General features: G+C 39.8%; 1 protein-coding gene across 1 annotated transcript in view; it reads left to right on the top strand.

The window, feature by feature from the left end:
- The window catches only part of St6galnac5 (ST6 N-acetylgalactosaminide alpha-2,6-sialyltransferase 5), a 176363-nt gene that overhangs the window by 118330 nt on the left and 45140 nt on the right, over window positions 1–12893 (top strand). The window lies entirely within an intron of this gene.

Below are 12893 nucleotides of genomic sequence, written 5' to 3'. Positions count from 1 at the left end.
TAGATAAAATAATCTTTGCAATGTTTCTATTTTGTGTATATGGCATGTAGTACAGAACCTAGTCATCTCTCCCCATCTGCAGATTCCAAATTGGCTGAGTCAATGAAATATTTTAAAAATATTCGGAAAAGATTAGATTGGTACTGAACATGTGCAAGTAATTTTGGTAACTAGTTTCTAGACAACATGGTATAACAGAAATTTAGCTAGTATCTACCATGTATTAGATACTGCATGTAATCTACAGATATTTAAAGCATATGGGGAAGTATATACAGGTTGTATATAAATAGTATGCTATCTTATACTAAAGGGCCTTGAGTATCTATAGAATGGTATCCCAGTGGAATTCCTGAAACAAATCCTCCATGGATATGGAGGGATGACTTATTATTTTGTAGGTCACAGTTTTGTTTTCTAATAGAGTGAGAGTTGACAATATATTAAGAGAGCATATAAGCACTATTTATAGACAAGGTATTGTCCTAAGTGCTTTACATACATTAACATAATTGATCCTCACTGTGACTGCTTGACAGAGGTAGTAATATTTAATATTATCCTTTTGTAGGTGAGAAAAGATAGGTATAAAGCAGTTAAATAAGTCACCCAATGTTTTCTTGTTGGCAGATAGTGAAACTGAGTCACTCAGCTGAGACTTTAACTACAACATCTGAGTGACCAGATACTTTGAGAAATTTGACATTTGGGTCACGAGGTAGTAGAGAGGGATGCAAAGTCTGTGTTAAGTTGGGGGAGGTGGAACCTTCTCTACAGAATTAATGTTCAGGAGATTTTTGAGCCTTAATAAAATGAGGGCATCTATTTGTGGCTAGCTGCATCCTTAGTTGATTAATGTCAAACCTATACAAAAACAGACTTTGAAAAAGCTCAGAAGCCCAATTGCCAAGGGGAATATAGAATGCAGGAACTCCAAGCCAGTATTTGCTCTGGAAATTAAGGGGGAAATCAACAATAAGCAATTCTCAGACATTACCCAACCCAAGAGTAGGAAAAGTGCGGGCCTCTAAGGGACTGAAGAGGAAGGATGCAAGAAACAATGAGATCCTTCCCATCCTGATTGCATGCCTCAGGTTTCATGTTGTCCTCCACTGATGGAAGAAACTTGGAGGACAAGCTCTGATTGGACTGACTGGACCTTCCCAGTGCTGATAGTGAAGATATACAATGGCTTCCTGTCATACTCTTGTCCAGATGCCTTTCAATAAACATTCTAGATGGTGACGGGTACATTCAAAGAATTTCATAATTGATTTTAGTATTGTGTATTCATCAGCATTCACTGAGTCTTTTGATGAACTTGGCTGTCTCAGGAGACACACAAAGGGAAATAGGGAATGAAGTTATAGAAATAAAGAGAGTCCTCTCTTTCTCCAAAAAAAAGAAAAGAAAAAAAAGAAAGAAAATCTCACAACAGAATGGTAGAGATTATCAAGAAATCCAGCAGCAACTTGGTAAAGTTATCTTAAAATTTCTTTCTCTTCTTTTTGGAAGTCCTGGGCATTGAAATCAGGTCTTTGTGCTTGCTGAGCAGACTCTACCAATTAAACCACACCTTCATTTCCTTTGGATTACTTTCTAGGTAAGATCTTACTTTATGCCCTAGTAGGATTTAGTCTTCCCTGTATCTCTGGAGATGCTAATCACACACCACAATTCCAAGCCATTAGATGAAATGGAGTCTTATGAACTTTTAGTCTCCAACCTGTTCATAAAACATGATAGCCCCAGTTTCTGCATTCTGTATAGTTTGGGTTACAGGCTTCAGCCACTGCACCTGGCAGTGAGAAGTCGGGTCTAAGAAACTCTCTTAAATAAGGTGATAAGTGTTAATTCATGAAGTATTGAGGCTGTTATAGGAAGATGTCTCTGGCAGAATGGCAGATTATGCACAGAAATCACAAGGCAAAGACCTCTCCACACTGTGTGAGTGCACTGTGAACAAGAACTAGCCAGCTGTCACCAAGATCTAGGCATTCTTTTGGTAAAGTACTTGAACTAATACACAAGACCTCAAGAATTCCAAGCTAGACCTTGTGAGTCAAGCTTGGCTTCAAGATGGATTATGAATGGCATGAAAAGCCATTCAACCCCACTTATGAAACTTAACTTGCCAAAGTGGAAAGGAGATTATATTTCTTTCCCTTTTTTTTCTTCGCCAGTCCTGGGGCTTGACCTTAGGGCCTGAGCACTGTCCTTGGGCTTTCTCAAGGTTAGCAGTCTACCACTTGAGTCACAGCAGTATTTCCAGCTTTTTCTATGTATTTGGTACTGAGGAATCTGACCCTGGATCTTTGTGCATGCTAGGTAAGGACTCTACCAGTAGACCAAACTCCCAGCACCAAGAGATCCTCTTTCTTCAAGTAACTATGTGCTATCATAGATGTAGATGTTTTGGGCCTGAAGGGCTTTATTTTTTTTTTGGATGAGGTCTATTGTTATTCTTCACCCAATTGCCCAACTCTAGCTGCTCACCTTAATAGGTCATTGAGAAGCATCTTCTCATAACCTAAAGATGTATTGTGACTTAGCATCTTCTGGATTTATATTTGTATTTGGTTACATCTCTTTCCTATATGAGAAGAATCCATCTGTAAAGCCTAAGTTCTGTCTCTAAGTGGCATGCTTCACTCACAGCTGCCATTCATCCCTCAGGGACTATTATGTTTATTTACACTGACATGGTAGCTTACTGCCTTAAGTGAAAGGATAAACAATTAATGTCCTGAGTCCTGGCAGCAATCTGGCATTTCTGACATGCCATTAAGATTTGTCTTGGAAAAGGCTGTGTAAAATAGCCCTCTGACTGAACTTTAACTAATTATTCAATCAACAATTTGGCAAGTCAGTCAATGAGAAATGATGTACAGGCAGATGAAATTGATCATACTTCATTTCCCATCAATTGTCAAGCCAAATTGTGGATAAAGTCATAAGTAAAGGATCATTGCCTGTCATTCTTGGGACTTGATTTCCCAATTTTCACCACTTATTTAGACCGCAGGCTGAGAGGAGAAAATCAAGAGTCCTTTGCTTCTACAGAGGAAACCTGGATAAAATGTTTACCACCTTCTGAGACAGAAGGGGAAAGGAGAGTATTTTCTATTTCATAATTGATGTGGCTGCAGCTATATAATCCCCTAACCTTTTCAAGCAGCTCAGATGTGGAGGTTGGATTTTAAATCCCATGATCCATTATGCATCACTTATTTCCACATCTATTACCATTCCATAGGCCAAATGACAGGTTTCCCCATCAGGGCCTTTGACTGTGTGGGGCGTTTCAACTTTATGCCAGTGGATAGGCGTGTGGAACTTCACACATGGGTGATTTACAGGCAATTAGTGGGAAGCCATGGCAGATTTAATGTTGCTGGTTTTAAAAGTTATGAATAAAGAATATAAGGACAAAGACCCCACACGCACTAAAAAAAGGCTTAAAATTATCTAAGCAATGCAATTTGTGATATTAACTACGGTACTCTCAGAAGATGTTGTAAAATAGAATATATTCTTGACTGAGTTGATTGGCAGCCTCTTAAAATCACTCCTAGCTCAGAGTGGTATAACTTTACCAAGAAAGCAACCAAGGAAACAGGGACATATTCTCAGATTTACACTCAAGCATCTTCACCACTCTGTGCCCCAAATATACAGATCTCTTTCCTGGTAGGCTGGAGTATAATGAATCCTAGACAAATGTGTCTAAGGTCTGGACATGAGCCTTCAAGAAATAATAAGAATGGAATTTTTCTAGGGAACATGGATACACCAAATGAATATATTTTTCTCCAATGATTTATGAAGTAGAAAGGGTGAGTTTTTAAATCTTTATTTTACAGCTTAGGAATTAATATTTATAAATTTGAGTGACTACCTTAAGTTTGTATAACTGCTTATCAGCAAATAGGTCTTTAAACACCAGTTCTCCAAGTCTGGATACTTTTTTCTCTAAATTGGATTTGATCAGGTGAATTGATGAAATAAATTTGGATTTACCAATTTGCTCCTCTACATGCATATCCTTTATTCTCCCAACAAATATTTTATTGAGAACTTACTATACATAAGGAACAGAATTAGCTACTTGAGCCTACTGTATTTGTCAGGATTCTTCTAGAGAAACTGAACCAAGAGGATACATAGACATAAACACTATATATAATATATAATGGCATAAATAACACATTGTATATATTATATATAAGAACATATGCAGATGTCAACATATATATTATATAGTATGTAGTATATATTATATAAAGACATTTATTGTGAGTAAATGGCTCGTGCAATTTTTTTTTGCCAGTCCTGGGCTTGGGCTCAGGTCTCCAGCACTGTCCTTGGGTTTTCTCAAGGCTAGAGCTCTATCACTTGAACCTCAGCACCACTTCTGGCTTTTTGCTATGTATGTGGGGTACCGAGGAATTGAACCCGGGTCTTCATGCATGCTAGGCAAGCACTCTACCACTAGGCCAAACTCCCAGCCCCCTGGCTCATGCAATTTTGCAAACTAAAAAGTCTCACAATCTCTATAGCCTGCAAGTTTGAGACTCAAGAAAAGCAATAGTGTGAATCAACCCAAGGTTTAAGAGCTAGAGGAGCTACTGGTTTAAATCTCAGTCCAAAGAAAAGAGAAGATGAGAGGAGCTATCCCAATTAGACCATGAGATAGAAAAAGAGACAGGATAATTCCTCCTTCTTATACCTTTTGTTCTTTTCAGGTCCTCAATGGATCAAATTATTTGTACTGTGATGGGGAGGTCAGTCCATTTTACTGATTGGCAATTCAAATACAATCTCAACTAGAAACACCCTCAGAAATACACCCACACATAATGCTTAATCTGGGGGTAAAGGTGGCTCAGTCATACACTCTTATAGTAAGCTCATAGTTTAGAAGGAGAAACAGACAAGAAGCAAGCAAAAATAATGTCTATAATGTAAGCAGTATCAGTAGAACTGAAGTGGCAATATCTTGGGAATGCAGAAAAGAACCTTATTCTAACGTCAGGAAACATGGGGCCAAGTTCATTCTGGGCCTTGTGAACTTGCAGGTGGCTTTCTTCTTCCAACCAGTCTTGGCATTCCCAATAGGCAAGAAGACAACTCAGCTTTAGCGACAGCCCACTTCAATCTTCTCCTTGCTCTCCTCATTGCTGGCAGGAAGGGTTTACCTTTGAACATCAAGCACTTCCCCAAGCAATGTTGTTGCTACAAAGCCCACAGCCATGATTGCTCATTCACACATCCCCCACAGCCTACACAAAGTCTGACCCAGGGGGATAGATGATTTTCCCAAGGTTAGTTGCTGCAGTCTGAGCCAGAACTGAAATGGAAGTCCAGGATTTTTGTCCCAGATGCTTTCATTACATCACTTAAACGCTGCCTTAGCCTCTTTGTGTGTTGGTTTTTCCAGGCTAAGAAGAAGAAGGAGAAGGGGGAGGAGGAGGAGGAGGAGGAGGAGGAGGAGGAGGAGGAGGAGGAGGAGGAGGAGGAGGAGGAGGAGGAGGAGGAGGAGGAGAAAAAGAAGAGGAAGAGGAAGAGGAAGAAGGAGAAGGAGAAGGAGAAGAAGAAGAAGAAGAAGAAGAAGAAGAAGAAGAAGAAGAAGAAGAAGAAGAAGAAGAAGAAGAAGAAGAAGAAGAAGTGGAGGAGGAGGAGGAGGAGGAGGAGGAGGAGGAGGAGGAGGAAGAATCAATGGGATGATGCCTATTCTTTTAAATTACATCATTTTCATTTCCACATTGTTTCATAATAGAGAAGATAACATGATTCTTACGGCTTTGAGCCATCCTACATCTACAGAGGGAGGAGGGGAATTGCACTGAAATTAAGATCTTCAACAACTTCTTAAATGCTTCCTTTTTAATTGGGTGAAAGTAATATACTCATAATTGTTACAAAAACAGTGTGGCAAGCCTCATTATAAAGACCTCTTGTTTCTGAATGACATGAACAATTTAAAAGGAAGGAGAACTAACAATGGCATGAATGGCACATTAGTTATGTTCCAAATCTGGAAATAATCATTGCACAAAGACAGAAAGAGGCAGAGATTGAGAGTGAGATGAGGCTTTCTGTAATTCTTTGGAGTCGATGAGCATGAAGAGAGCATGAACCCCAGTCCAAGCTTGTGTTATGTGCTCTATAACAAGGAAAGAAAAAAATAGAAATGCAAAACCACCCTGCTTTTTTCTGAGCAATAAACACTGGGGGGTACTTATGGAGAGAGCCATTCTGCCATCAATTTCTATTTCCTTCAGCATCAGAATGCCAATGAAGTAGAACAGAAGATGTTTCCACAAGATATCAAAATGACAGTCTGATTCTGTTCACTGAAGAACAATTAGTAGCTTTTCAATTGGAATGGTTTGGTTCCAAATCCAAATGCTTCTGGAATCCAGGAAGTGGCAATACATAGCCTGTCTGTTCTGGACCAGTGTCCAGAGCTCAGGGACAAATGTATTCCCACATGATAGGACAGTGTTCAGTCCTGTAGCGTTGTGAGTTCAAAACACTAGGACTTAGTGATACAGATCCGTTGAGTTTCGAGAGAAATTTGGGTTTTGTTTATTTCTAAGTGTATATATATGCCAGTCCTGGGGTTTGGGTGGGCACTGTCCTTGAGCTTTCTCAAGTCTAGCACTCTACCACTTGAGCCACGGCACCACTTCCAGCATTTTCTGTGTATGTTTTATTCCAAGGAATAAAACTCAGGGCTTCATGCATGCTAGACAAACACTCTACTACTAGGCCATACTTCCAGCCCTTTCTTATACTTTTAAATGGGAAAACTCCTGTTTTTGAAATGTTTTTATGCTTTGGGGAGTTACTAAATAAGGTTTGCATTAGTCTTTAATAGGAGGAGGAAATAAAGACACATCACAGAAAGTACTTATGGATGACTTTCTAATCCTCAATTGTATGCAAAGTAATGATTGTGCAATCCAGATCTAGTATTAAATATTGGCAACATGCCTGCTCCAAAAGATAGAGGCTATACTGTAGGAATTATAAGGAAAGAGATGTAGGAAAGGTAAAAGAACCTAGATATCATTATTGCAACTGGTCAAAAACTTCTAGGAACACTTTTGCTACTTACAACAATTGCAAACAAAGGACTCATGTCTGACTTTTCACAAAGCTGGGCTAATTAATTCTGGGAAGAAGTTCCTTCAGGCCAGCCTTTAGAACTCAAGTTGAGAATGGAGATAGTGCTCAGATAGTCTGGGGGAACTTTTTGTGGGAATTGTCTTCCTGGATGGCTTTCAAGCTCTGTACTTCCCTTTGGCTATGAAGATGCAGGCTCTCATGCAAACTCCTCTGATGCATCTTATATCACCTTGTTCTGAGAATATGGCAGTGAAAGCAAATAGGACCTGGAAAAGCTTGCTCCAGCCCAATGTCACCTTTGTTCCAGGCACTTCTGTGGCAGTAAAATGCCCTGACCTAGTTTTCATTCGGCAGGCAAGACAAGGCTACTTCCTCCTCTCACAGGTCCTATTTGGAAAAAGGCATGTTTTGCAGTGCTCCATGCCACTGAGCTATGGGAAATGTTTACCACCTGTGCCCATAACAAATGCCATTGTGTGAATCTAGGGGTATTTTCCCTCTGCTCTGTCCTTTGGAAGATGTGATTTCTATACACTATTTTATGCAAATGGCTTAAACATGGATAACACTTCTCCCCTCCCAGAAGCTCATGGGAGTAAGTGTGGTTTCATTTCCTCACTGGGGCTCTAAGGAAGCCATCTGTCCAATAAACAGGGCTGAGATCACCCATGTCCTTCCTCAACCTCAATTCTGGCTCCCTTGCAAAATGTCATGTTTATCTGTTATGTAATTTTCTTGCTCTCCTGTGTCACAGGATGGGTTTGTAGCCAGAGTAGAGAAAGAATTAGACAATGATAATGGACTAACAATGGTCATCATTATTTATTGGGATTTACACTGTGCCAGTTGCTAGCTTAACTACCTGACAAGGACTTTTAGTGGCCACTGCAGGATTTAAATAAAGGCCTGGTTTGGAGTCATTGATGTGGCTCATGTTTGGTATCTTGAGGAATGCACATCAAAGATTTTAGAATCAGAGGGTGGGGACCTGCTTTCTCCTAATTTTTACCTCTGTAAGGGTAATGTCTATCTAAAGTAGGAAAACTTGTTTTAGAAGTTTGTGGGGTTGTTGTGTGGACTATGAATGCATCTGGACAGTGCCTGTTGTGTGGGAGGTGACTGCCCTTATAACACTGAATTCCTGTTAATATTCTTAACTGACATAGGAGATTGAATTATAATTTCTAAACTGGTTAGACCAAAATGCAGAAAATAGGGAAGATCCTGATGATGAGAATAAATATACACCAGCAACTTTCCAAGGGGTGAGTCTTTCTACAATCCCTCCATTCCTTCCTTTCTTCCTCCCTCCCTCCTTCCCTCCCTTCTTCTTTTTCTTCTTTCCTTCCTAATTCCATGGAGTTCTCTTCTATAGTTTGGGTCTAGGATATCCTCCATGTTCATGTGTTGAAGGCTTGGCCCCAAGCTGTGCAGCCCATGGCACTACTAGGAAAGACAGACCATTTATAAGTAGGGTCCAGTGGTCATTGGGTACATTCCTCTGAAAGATGTTAGGAACTTGGTCCCTTCCTATTTCTTTCTTTGATTTCTAACTGCCACGTGGTGATTAGCTCCCTTGCTACACATGTCTGACATGATACACTGTCCACAGAACAAAAAGCAACAAAATGGAAAACTGTGAGAATAAATAAATTCATCCTACTAAGTGGATTATTTTGGATATTTAGTTTTAGTAACAGAAAGCTGATTCAGATAGAAGCTTCTTTTTCTGAAGGTACCAAAGGGAAGAAAACCCTGTAATTTAGAATGAAACTAAAACTGCTCAGAGCTGCTCGGGGAATCACTGATCCCTCTCTGTCTCTCTGTCTCTCTGTCTCTCTGTCTCTCTGTCTCTCTGTCTCTCTCTGTCTCTCTGTCTCTCTGTCTCTCTGTGTGTGTGTGTGTGTGTGTGTGTGTGTGTGTGTGTGTGTGTGTGTACCTAATCATCAAGATTAGAAACTATCACTTTACAGATGAAGAAACTGGGGGCCCTTTCCTAAGGACTCAATGAGACTTTGAATATGCCTGTAGCCATGAGACAGAGCTGTTTTCTAAAATGCACTTTGAGTTGGGCATAAGGATACCCCAGTAGTCCTCCCTATTGGGGAAGTTGAGGCAAGAGAATGACTTGAGCCTATGTGGTTGAGATAAGCCAAAGCAATCCAGCAACCCCCGTCTCAATTAATTAATGAGCTGGTCTTTTACATATTGAAAAATTATGGGACTCTTGCTTATAGTTATGAGAATATAGGATTTTTGTCTTATTTTTCCAAATTAGAGATCTGACATCAAACCACAGATATCTAGAAGTGTTGATCGATACACTTGTTTCCCAAAAGATCCAGATCATATTTTACATGGAAACATTTTCCAATTGAGTGTATCCTATCAAAATAATGCAAATAATTAGGCCAGGTATCTATCATATTGGTGATTAGTAACATAATTGTATTACTAACACTACATTTCAGAATGACTCTAAACTGTAAAAGGGGGGTTATTTTAAGTAGTACATATCCTTATGAGCAACAGGAGGACAATCAGCATGTTGGAATTGATTCCCATATGTGCTTGACATTTTTGTAGTGCAAAGAACATCAACCTGAGCAGCACTGGAGGCTATGGTCTCACACTCCTGTCATTTCCGATTTCCTTTTCTTTGGAGACTTATAGTTTTAGGAGAGGAAGCAAGACATTTTCCTAGATGTAACAACAGCCACAGACCAAATTTGGTGTAAAACCACAGGAATCATTCACTTTTATCTCTCCACGTTCTGTAAGCTAAGCAAGTCCAACTAGATAGTGGGGTTATATAGTCTCAGATAGAGAATGGGAAGTGGAATTATTAACGTCTTCCTTATTTCTTTGAAGGCTGATGTTGGCTGTTGCCTGGGACCTTGGCCAGAGCTTTCAGCTATAACATCTGCAAATTGCCTCTTCCTGTTACTTGTGTTTCCTTAAGTCATGACTGTTGAGTTCCAAGGTTGAACAATCCAAGACAAAGAGACAGGCAGGAGCCATCTCACCATTCCTAAGGTCACACAATGACCTTTCTAGTGCATTCTGAGCATTGGAAGGGAGACACTGAGATCAATCCATATTTAGGGCAAGGGGAATGATACTCCACCTCTTGGTGGGAGGAGTGTCAAAGAAGTCCAGGATGTAAGGACAGGTACTCAGACCTGTCTCCTTTTGAAACATGGTCAGGTCCAAACATGGTAGCACACACTTTGCAGCAGTAGGAGGTGAAGACAAAAAGATCACAAGGAGTTCCTAATTCCAAACTGCTACATAGGGAGTTCCAGGACAGCCAGGGCTGGAGACCACTCCCTTCCCAAAGTACTCAAATCCTTCTTCCATCCTAGCTTATCAACACATCTCTTGAGAAATACTTAATAATAAGTAATTAGTACATAATTCTACCAGGCTCCAACTAGCCAAATTGGTTGCTGCTTTAATCATTTCAAGGTGAACTTATACAGAAAACTCAGCACTGTGTCTACGTAAAAGTTTCCAAACTTAACAAATGGTTCTCCAACAGTACAGGTAATGCTCCTCAGTAGTAATAATTTCATTACAGTTTGGTGCTACCCTCTATACATCCAGACAGCTAGATGTGATAGGGCTGTTTCCTCCTATTCTCCTTAAGATAAGCAATAGGCAATATCCATTGTGTGATGCCTCGCATTGTTCACATGAGCCTTTGTCCAGGATAACAGTGCCTGTTTGTCAGTGTGATACATTGAGCTCTGATTTTCTACTTCTGTCTTTCTTTGTGGATATTCCTTTCTCCTCTCTGATTGCTTTTTCTTTTTAGACCATTACTCTACTTGATAGTGCCAGGTTATCATTGGATCCCATCTCCCTCTCCAATAAGCCTGTGATTGATACTAATCTTCCTCATGGGACATATCTTATAGGCTGCACAGTGAAAAACACTCTCTAAATCTTAGCTTTGCATGTGCTGACAATTTACAAGGTCGCAACACACACACACACACACACACACACACACACACACACACACTCATCTAGGAAAGCTTAGGGAAATTTTGAGAACCATGGACTCAGACCTCCTAATATTATAGAAATGACTTTCATACACAGATACACACACACCATTTTGTTGGGCTAGTCACTGTCTGTGCTCTGTGTGGGAAGGAGGGGGAAGGTGTTTCCCAGCCAACAAAATGCACATCTATGTAAGTGCTATTTGGGACATGGCCAGTTCTTAGAAGCCCAGCATGCATCATTTCTCTCTTCTGAGGAGAGCGATATTTTAATTACTCCAATGAAAGCTTTCCCTCACCATTGAGCCCATAAAAAACAGAAAATGCAGGTACCTGAAAATATCTCATTGAAGCATAGCTGTGCTTTATGATACCCCTGCCCTTTTCCTAGGCAAACCAAGCTCCTGAGAAATTTATAGCTACAGGGTGCTACCCTCTCCATTTTAACACATCTTTGGGTTTGAAACTTTATTTTTTTAAACCAAGAAAATATTTTGTAAAAGTTTAAGATCCTTTAATGTGTCGTATTTATAAATTGGCATGTTGAATTGAAATGACTTTGTACACCATGTAAAGATAGTAATTTTTTTAAAGAATGTGGAAAAATTGAACTCTCATGTAAGGTTTGAGTTCAAAGTATAGGAAATCAATTTAAGGCAGACTTTGTTTATGATAGTAGTTAGATTTGGTGTGTTCTTTAAGTGACAGTTTGTATCCAGAAAAGAAAGGGCCTTACTGCACTCCAAACTTCCAAGTAGCCCATTCTGTATTCATGATACACTAACTAGTTTACATGAAACCTAAAGAACTTTTTCTCATTCCCCAGCATCAGAGTATGAAACTCATCTTGTTTTACATTTTAAGCTGAAGATTCAGAACAGTTCCAGTATAGAAATACATATACATAAATAATGTTTCATAGCTAGGGTTTATTTAGACCCTTGTTTTGCATCTGAAATTCAGTACTCTTTTGTTTTGGTACTTTGAGGAGAGATATTTCAGAAATCATCTATTTTTCTGACCTGATTCTGAAGATTCCAGAAAGGATTTAGGCATGGGAGCCCCCCCCCAAAAAAAAACTGCAGAGAAGAAATGAGCAGAATCCCTACCTAGTGAGTCTAAAATATAGTATAGACAAAAGAGGTGTTATGAACCTAGCTGTAAACCGTCTCCCACTGTCACCCCAACAATGCTGAGATCAGAAAATGGCCTCTTCCTCTTTAACACTCTTCGGTATCCAACCTTAATCCCCAGTCAGGGATCCCACTTTTCCTAGATGCAAGATAATATGCATCTGAAGGTGCTGGGAAAACCATATGAATTCAAAGTATTTGAAATCACCCATTGAGAGTGCTAACATTATCTCTCCTTTGGCATAAGGAAGTGAACTCTTATGCTTGGGCATAATGTCCTCTTAAGAATCAGCTGTTTCTAGAACAGAAAATAATCTCTACAACACATATTATGGAGTAGAACAATTTGAATCAAAACTTGTGTTTTGCAAAGATACACTTAAAACCAGTGTAGAAGCCAAAACATCAGAAGTCAGGCAGCACAGCTGATATGGGTGGTAGGGAACTGAGTGCATGTGATGCACAGGAGAATGGGAGAAGGGATCAAGGAAAGACACACATAAACTGGCTCAAAATGAAGTCATTGAACAAGGCCTCCCAACGTCACTCAGGTCTCAGTACCCATCCAAGGCAGGCAGGGAATAAGTATATATAGAGGCAGGAGAGCTCATGCTCG

This window comes from Megascapheus bottae, chromosome 6, assembly GCF_031878675.1.
Source record: "Megascapheus bottae isolate mThoBot1 chromosome 6, mThoBot2.hap1, whole genome shotgun sequence".
In the NCBI taxonomy this organism is placed as follows: domain Eukaryota; kingdom Metazoa; phylum Chordata; class Mammalia; order Rodentia; family Geomyidae; genus Megascapheus; species Megascapheus bottae.
The sequence above is the reverse complement of the archived record's forward strand: the minus strand, read 5'-3'. Positions and strand labels throughout refer to the sequence as shown.